Below are 7,336 nucleotides of genomic sequence, written 5' to 3'. Positions count from 1 at the left end.
AGCAGAATTTGCTGGCTTGTCCCACAAGGTTCCTCTATGTGTTACATGTTAAATACATTCTAGCTCTGATACTTTGCCAAAAAAAAAAAAAAAAATTCTGCACTGTTCTGTTCTAGGTCCTCATTTTTGTAATCTTCTGTTTCTTCTTTCTCTGCCTAGTTTCTGATCAGTATTTTCACCTTACTCTCAAACCTGTAATATGTCCAGATTCTGGTTAACTTCTTGCTTGATCTGACTTAAAATTCTGACTCTTACCAGACTTACGCCAAATTCCTCATTCTCAACCTCTAAAAAAAGTCAAACAAGTATGATCAGCATCTGCACCCACTGGTACTTCGTGTCCAACTGCTGTGAACATTATATGATATTATAAACCAATGCACTAAATGAGCCATCTTCTGCTCCCCTGGAACTGGTGATTAGGTACAAGCTAGGACCAAAGAAACAAGTACGTGACTTCTAAAGAAATCTGCCAACCACCGGGAACAGAATCTACTTCCAGAGCTTTCTTAGAGGTGAAAGGATTGAATATAGGACAATTACCTGCCTCCATAGTCATCCCAAGGAGAAGGGAAAAAGGAAAGAGGCAGTCATAAGTAGTTCGCCTAGTGGGGAGGTTCTGGCTTTTCTCTCTTGCCCAGAAAATTTGTGGTAGAGATAGGAGACTGTATTAGAGAGTGAGAAACAGCAACTCATTCTCTCATTGGATGTCAATAACTTATTTATCTGCCCTAAGCCTACCACTAAGAGGAAAGAGAATTTTAAAAAGAAAGATGGTAGGACCCAGAGAAGGGCTGCAAGGGAGAAGCCTCACTCATACCTTTGTATAAGGATGTATAGATCTCCCATGAATTGTGATACCATGTAAGCCGCTTATGAGCAAAATCTTGCCAATACCTGACAAGAAAACAGCCTATGCAGTGGGAAGATCCCAGGAATAAGAGACTGTGTACTGCTGGGCAATAGCTGAAGGAGGTAGTTAAGGAAAAACACACTTCAAGCAACCATACTATGGTTTAGGCTTGCAGAAGCCAACCAAACTTACCTGTGTGCTTTTGGGAAAGTTAGTGTGCTGTTCACACAGGCAAGAGCTAGTCTGTTATCAAAAGAAGCAACCACAACCCTAAAGAAAGGCACTATTCCTATAAGCATGTTAAGTAAAAGGATGTTTGTCCTTTTCCTATATTCCCTCAGTATCCAGAAGAGTTAGGCTTTGAAAAGGAACAGGTAGAAAAGGGGCTTCCTAAAACCAGAATCACCATACACAATATCTCTCTCTCTCTCTCTCTCTCTCTCTTCAAATTGGTCTCTTGGAGGGGAAAGCTTTAAATATGGTTTGAGATTGATGCTTTAAATTATACTGCAGTTATGAAATCTGCCCAAGGGATTTGCTACCCAATGAGAAAGAATGATTTGGCATAGGACACCTACAGAAGATACTGGAGATCACAATGCTGATTCATGTTTGAACTCCATTGAATTAAAATTCCTCAGTAAAACAGTTGTCTCACTATTTCTAAAAATGTTATTATGAGGTGGGACATCGTGGCTCACGCCTGTAATCCCAGCACTTTAAGAGGCCGAGGTGGGCAGATCACCTGAAGTCGGGAGTTCAAGAACAGTTTGGCCAACCTGGCAAAATGCTGTCTCTATTAAAAAGACAAAAATTACATGGGCACAGTAGCATGCCCCTGTAGTCCCAGCTATTCAGGAGGCTGAGGCAGGAGAATTGTTGGAACCTAGGAGGCAGAGGTTGCAGTGAGTTGATATTTCACCACTGCACTCCATCCTGGGCAACAGAGCGAGACTCCACCTCAAAAAAAAAAAAAAAAAAGGTTACTACGAATTTCAGTTCCCCAATTTTGCAAAGGGCAAAAGCCTCAAACCACAAATGTGGGAAACATTCTTAGAAAATCAATAAATTAATAATTTAATAAAATAAAAGTGCTTTCTTAAAATCAGTTTAAATTTGTTTAACTTGCTATTGCATAAATAAATTTATGAAATAAATTTATGAAATGGCAAGATAGAAACCTTTTTTTCTATCTTATTCCAATTAATATTCAAAATAGACTTTGGAAGTGCTGTTTTAAAGAAGTATTAAAGCCTTACTGTGGGTCTAACATCAAAGTCATATGAATTCCAGTGTGGCAGCTAATGGAAAGGGACTGAGTTTCCTTGGGGTTTGGCATCCTTATGGCTTAGGGCCATGCCTGTCCATGTCAGTCCCTTCATGTGTGCAGGAGTTGTGCAACTCTTGTTCATGTAATTCCCATTTATGTGGAAATCTATGTGACTGGTGCTCCTGGAGTTGTCTCTCCAATGAAGACTACATAAGAAAATATGTACTTTATGAGGGGATTGAAAAGCTGGTGAAAGGCTGGGCATGTGGCTCACGCCTGTAATCCCAACACTCTGCAAAGCTGAGGCAGGAGGATTACTTGAGTCCCGTAGTTTGAGACCAGCCTGGGCAATGCAGTGAGACCTTATCTCTAAAAAAAAGTCAATTAGCAGAGTGTGGTGGTGCAGGCCGGTAGTACCAGCTGCTTGGGTGGCTGAGATGGGAGGATCACTTGAGCCCGGGAGGCAAAGGTTGAAGTGAGTCATGACAGCACCACTGCCCTCCAGCCTGGGCAAGAGCAAGATTCCATCCCCTTCCCCTGCCCCCAGAAAAAAGAAAAAAAAGAAAAGAAAAGCAGGGGAAGATTTTGGAAAATTGACAGGAGTAAGTCCTGGAAGGTATAAAGCAGAACAGCAGAAAGAGTTCAAGAGCTCAAAAATAGCTCCAGTGAGACATGACACCACACTTTCCCAGAAAGGAGTTAAGATGTGAGCAGCATCTCAAGCCTAGGTTGGTTCTGTTTGGACAAGGTAGGCCCACTGAAAGCTGCTTCTCAGAAAGCTTCATGCAGTGACCCAGAGTAAAGAATCTGAAGTGCGTCTAGAAGTCTGGTCTCCACATTTTCCTGTCTTGACAAGGCCTTTGGATCTTACCTAGACTATGTGTGGGTTATCTAGCAGTGACAAATTTATGGTAATTTATTATGACTATTTTGAAATCTTTAATGTGATGTGACAAAACCTTCTCTGTAAATGAGTTGTTCCCTATATAGATGAAGTATACAAAAAGTAGTTCCTCTTTAAGACTGAGATGTTTGATAAGCCAGCAGTCAACCCAGATCCTCACAGACAACAGAAGTTGAGGTGGCATTTTATAATTTTAAACCACAAACGTGATAACAAACAAACGCAACAAAAAAGGTTTTTCGCTTTGCTTCTTCATGTGAAATTAACACTTCACTTTTTTGTACTTGTTTATCTCTCTCTTTTCTAAATTTTTATACTCTCATGAAATGTCCTAAAATTAATAAGTAAAATACAAATGATAAATTAAGTACGATCTTCATGTTCTACTGCAAATATTTTAAGTCTTGACCTTCCTAAGTTAAAAATGTTTTTTTCAAGAAGTCTATTTATAGAACATGATGTCTGAGACTTTGTGATATCAGTCACTAAAACGGTTTCTATTTCTAAAGCCACAGAATAGCAAAAATCAAAATATTTAATATGGTTAGGTCCAGATAATATCAAGAGATCATGTAGTGTAGACAGGTGGAGTGAACTTAGATCAATTTATTAACATTTCACATTTTAGTTTCCTTATCTGCAAAATAGAGAGTCTCCCAGGACTCATTGCTCAGGCTTGTGTGTAGATTGAATAATATAATGAAGCCTGCTACATAGTGAGATTTTTAATAATTGACAAACAGAAAAACAGTAAAATAAAACAAAACAGTTATTGCCTACTCTAGCTGTATTTTAGATGCAACTGAGACAGTTTTTCTTCTCAGTTAACCAATTCATTATTCAAAAAAACTATAGTGTTAATTATACATAAAGTTAACAAATTCATAATCACATATATAACAGCAATTTCCCACTAAAAATTTTAAAATAACATCTTTTCATTGATGTGAATTGCACCTGCTTTTAATATATCTTGATATACTTTATACTAATAAAGAACACATATGTAATTCCTAATTAGCTCCATCAAATGAGTATTAAGATCAACTAATATCCAAGTATACATATGACTTTCTGACATTTATTTCCTTACAAATCTAAATATATGCAGCAGTAATCGTTTGTGATTACACATACTGTATTTTAGTTTTTTACTGGCCATATGTAATACTTTACTACATTATTTAGTAAAAGATGAATTGAGTAGAATTTATTTCCTATGGGAAATATTTTAAATCTATCTTCCCAAGCTAAAAATATTTTATCCTCAAAAGTATGTTTACAAAACATTTACAGAGAATGCTGTCTGAGACTTTTAAAAATCAGTAATAGTTTCTATTTCTTAGCAAGAAGCATGTCTCAGAGCAGTTTTTCTCATATTTTAAAAGGAATTCCTCCATAAATCAAACATAAATGTGTATCAAGTTTTTAAACTTTTTGAGAACAGCTAATTAAATCTGTTTTTCTCCTCCAGTTGCCTCTGGTTTAGGCACGCTGTGTGTGGCACTTCCCGTGGTTTGTCATTTTGCTTTAATGGCAGGGGGAGGAAGCCAGCCAGGCTCAGTAAGCAAGCTGCATATCAAAACGTCGCCATGGCAGCGTTTGTCCACTTGTCAGAGTCCTTCTGAAATGACTCAGCCATTCATTTTGTTGAATCAATATTGAAGCTTTTGAGATTTATTACTTGAGATTTGGGAGAAGACAAGGCAAACAAATCCTTCATTCCTAACTTCGAGTTCCAGTTGAACCAAGATTATTATTTCTGTCTACACTTTATTTATGAGGATAGAATATAAAGTTTCCACTCCTTGCATAATTATCTTATAATAAGTTTGCATTTACATTCCAGATACTACAGTAAAAACGAATTTAACATTTTCCAGAAATAATCTGTGGGCCATGGTAAACTTATCCAACGATGAATTCAAATAGTTAATTTCCTGGGAGGTATATGAAAGGGGGGATGGAAATGAGGGGACAGTATAAATCTTTTGATATAAAATCTTTAAATCTTTGATATAAAACATATTAAATTCAATTTCTATATATAATCTATCTGGAAACAGAAGTAACAAGAAGCATGTTATCTACCAAATCTATTTATTAATAATCACTTCCACACATTAATGCCTTCACCATTCAATAAATTTAAATTTATAAAACTGACCCTTCCTATTGTAAAATACTGAGATTTCTTCAAATACTTTTTTATAATCACACAAGTTTCAAGTAGATTGGGTCACAAAATGAGACTGATTTCTCAGGTTAAGCACTCATTGTGTACATTTTCAGCTATCAGTGGGCTATGTCCAGTGCAGAGCTCATCAGTACTGTCCAAAGATGAAATTACGAGAAATTTTTAGACTACAATGCTGCCTGACAAGACCCTGAAGTGCCTTTGAAGATTCATTGACAGATAGGGTCAGGCTAAAGTGAAAGAGGGCGTTTCTCTTCAATATTCCTCTTTCAGATCCCTTCCAGTGGGTGGGGAGTCTCTCACTTAACATCCACTCCTACATGGATATGCACAGGATGCTGCAATCCAATTTTCCCAAGTGGGGCAAGTCTAAACCAGATAACCTGATGAAGTCATCTGTGTTGGGTTATAGGAAAAGTTCTCCCAGAGCCCCCAAGCTCAACCAAGGACTTCTTCAATCTGAAGTAATGTTTATTTTACCAGTGGCTGCAAGCAAACAAAGACACTGCAAACAAAGCTCCCACTGTCTATTCCCTCATGGGTGGGAAAATCAAGCCCAGTGGGAAGAGAGGGTTGACTTATGGTGTGTCTGGGGATCATGCAAGACCTTGCAAAGTTTACATCTTATGTGTGGGTGCCTGGTCCACTTGACACAGACATCTCTGCTAACAGTTTTAGACTTGAAGTTAGGAGTGCTCTACCTTTCAAATCATATTGAAATGCATATACATACTCTACAAAGCTTTAATACTTTGTGGCTTGTAAATGTCAGGTCATATCAGAAAACTTACACTGAAATTGTCTCACTTTTCAGAAAATAAAAATTCTTTTTAAGTTTTCTTCTTTTGTAGGGTTCTGAAAAAAGATTAAGATTGTGCTTCAAAGAGTACCATGCAGAGAAAGAGTTTTAGCATTGCATTAGAGCAATCCCACATGGAATACTCCCAAACAAAATGGAGTTCTCTAATACTCCTTAGTTCTTTCCTTTTCTGTCTTTCTTTTTCTCTTCTTCCAAAAGCAAGGAAGTGAATTGTGAATATTTCCTACAAGAAATGCTGAGCTAGTTAATTTCTGATAATTGTAAAAGCACGGGTGGCCACTAGTTCAAAGAAAATCTTTCCCAGATAAAACCAATTATGAGCAGAGACTTTAACTGTATCCCTTTATCCACTGCCAAAATGCAGTATCAATAGAACAGAATGTGAAAGCTGCAGCTTTGATATGAAAGGTACTGAAAGTATTCATCTTTAGTAGTAGCTCTGCCACCACATGGAATCGAATAAAAGGAAAAAGAATTATGCAGCATCAAGTTGAATTATGCAACTGGAGAGCCAGAAAGGCAAATCATAACCAGATGAGTATACGCCTACATTTTATTTTTAAATTTCAATTGATATCACCACACAGCCAACGCACTCTACTGGCAGTGTGAAGTAATTAAAAATAATACAAAAGAAAAATTGACTAACGTATAGTATCATTTAAGTAGAAAAGCATTACAGCAAAGAAATACTATCAGCAATGTCTTTAAAACATCATTAGGCTGAACCACATGAAATTGGTATTTTCTTATGTTAAAATGGTCAAATGTGTAAGAGCATGTACTTACCATAAATCCCATCCTTAGGTCAAAACAACCTTGACCATAAATCCTGTGCCTCAGGAGATTACTATGGTATTCTTGCCTTTCTCTACAGTTGTCCTATACATTCCTTCCCTATGGTATATTATGCCTGAGGAGTGAAGGTGCTGGTATCCACCATCTTGTCTCACCACCACCTGAGACACAGACATGGTTATCTTCATAAATCGTTAATAAATGTTCATTTCTGAAAAACTGGCCCTTATTTTCTTTCTTGGGCCTTTCAGCTTCCTCAGACTTTTAAGGGTAGTCTTGCATAAACCTGCCACCATGGAACACCGTTATGACAGAACTGAGAGGTGATAATGTGCTAGCAGCCCTCACTCTCAGCGCCTCCTCGGCCTCGGAGTCCACTCTGGCGGCGCTTGAGGAGCCCTTCAGCCCGCCACAGCACCGTGGGAGCCCCTCTCTGGGCCGGCTGAGGCCAGAGCCGCCTCCCTCAGCTTGCGGGGAGGTGTGGAGGGAGAGGC

Source organism: Mandrillus leucophaeus, unplaced genomic scaffold (assembly GCF_000951045.1).
Source record: "Mandrillus leucophaeus isolate KB7577 unplaced genomic scaffold, Mleu.le_1.0 Scaffold187, whole genome shotgun sequence".
Lineage (NCBI taxonomy): Eukaryota > Metazoa > Chordata > Mammalia > Primates > Cercopithecidae > Mandrillus > Mandrillus leucophaeus.
Note: the sequence above shows the minus strand (reverse complement) of the source record.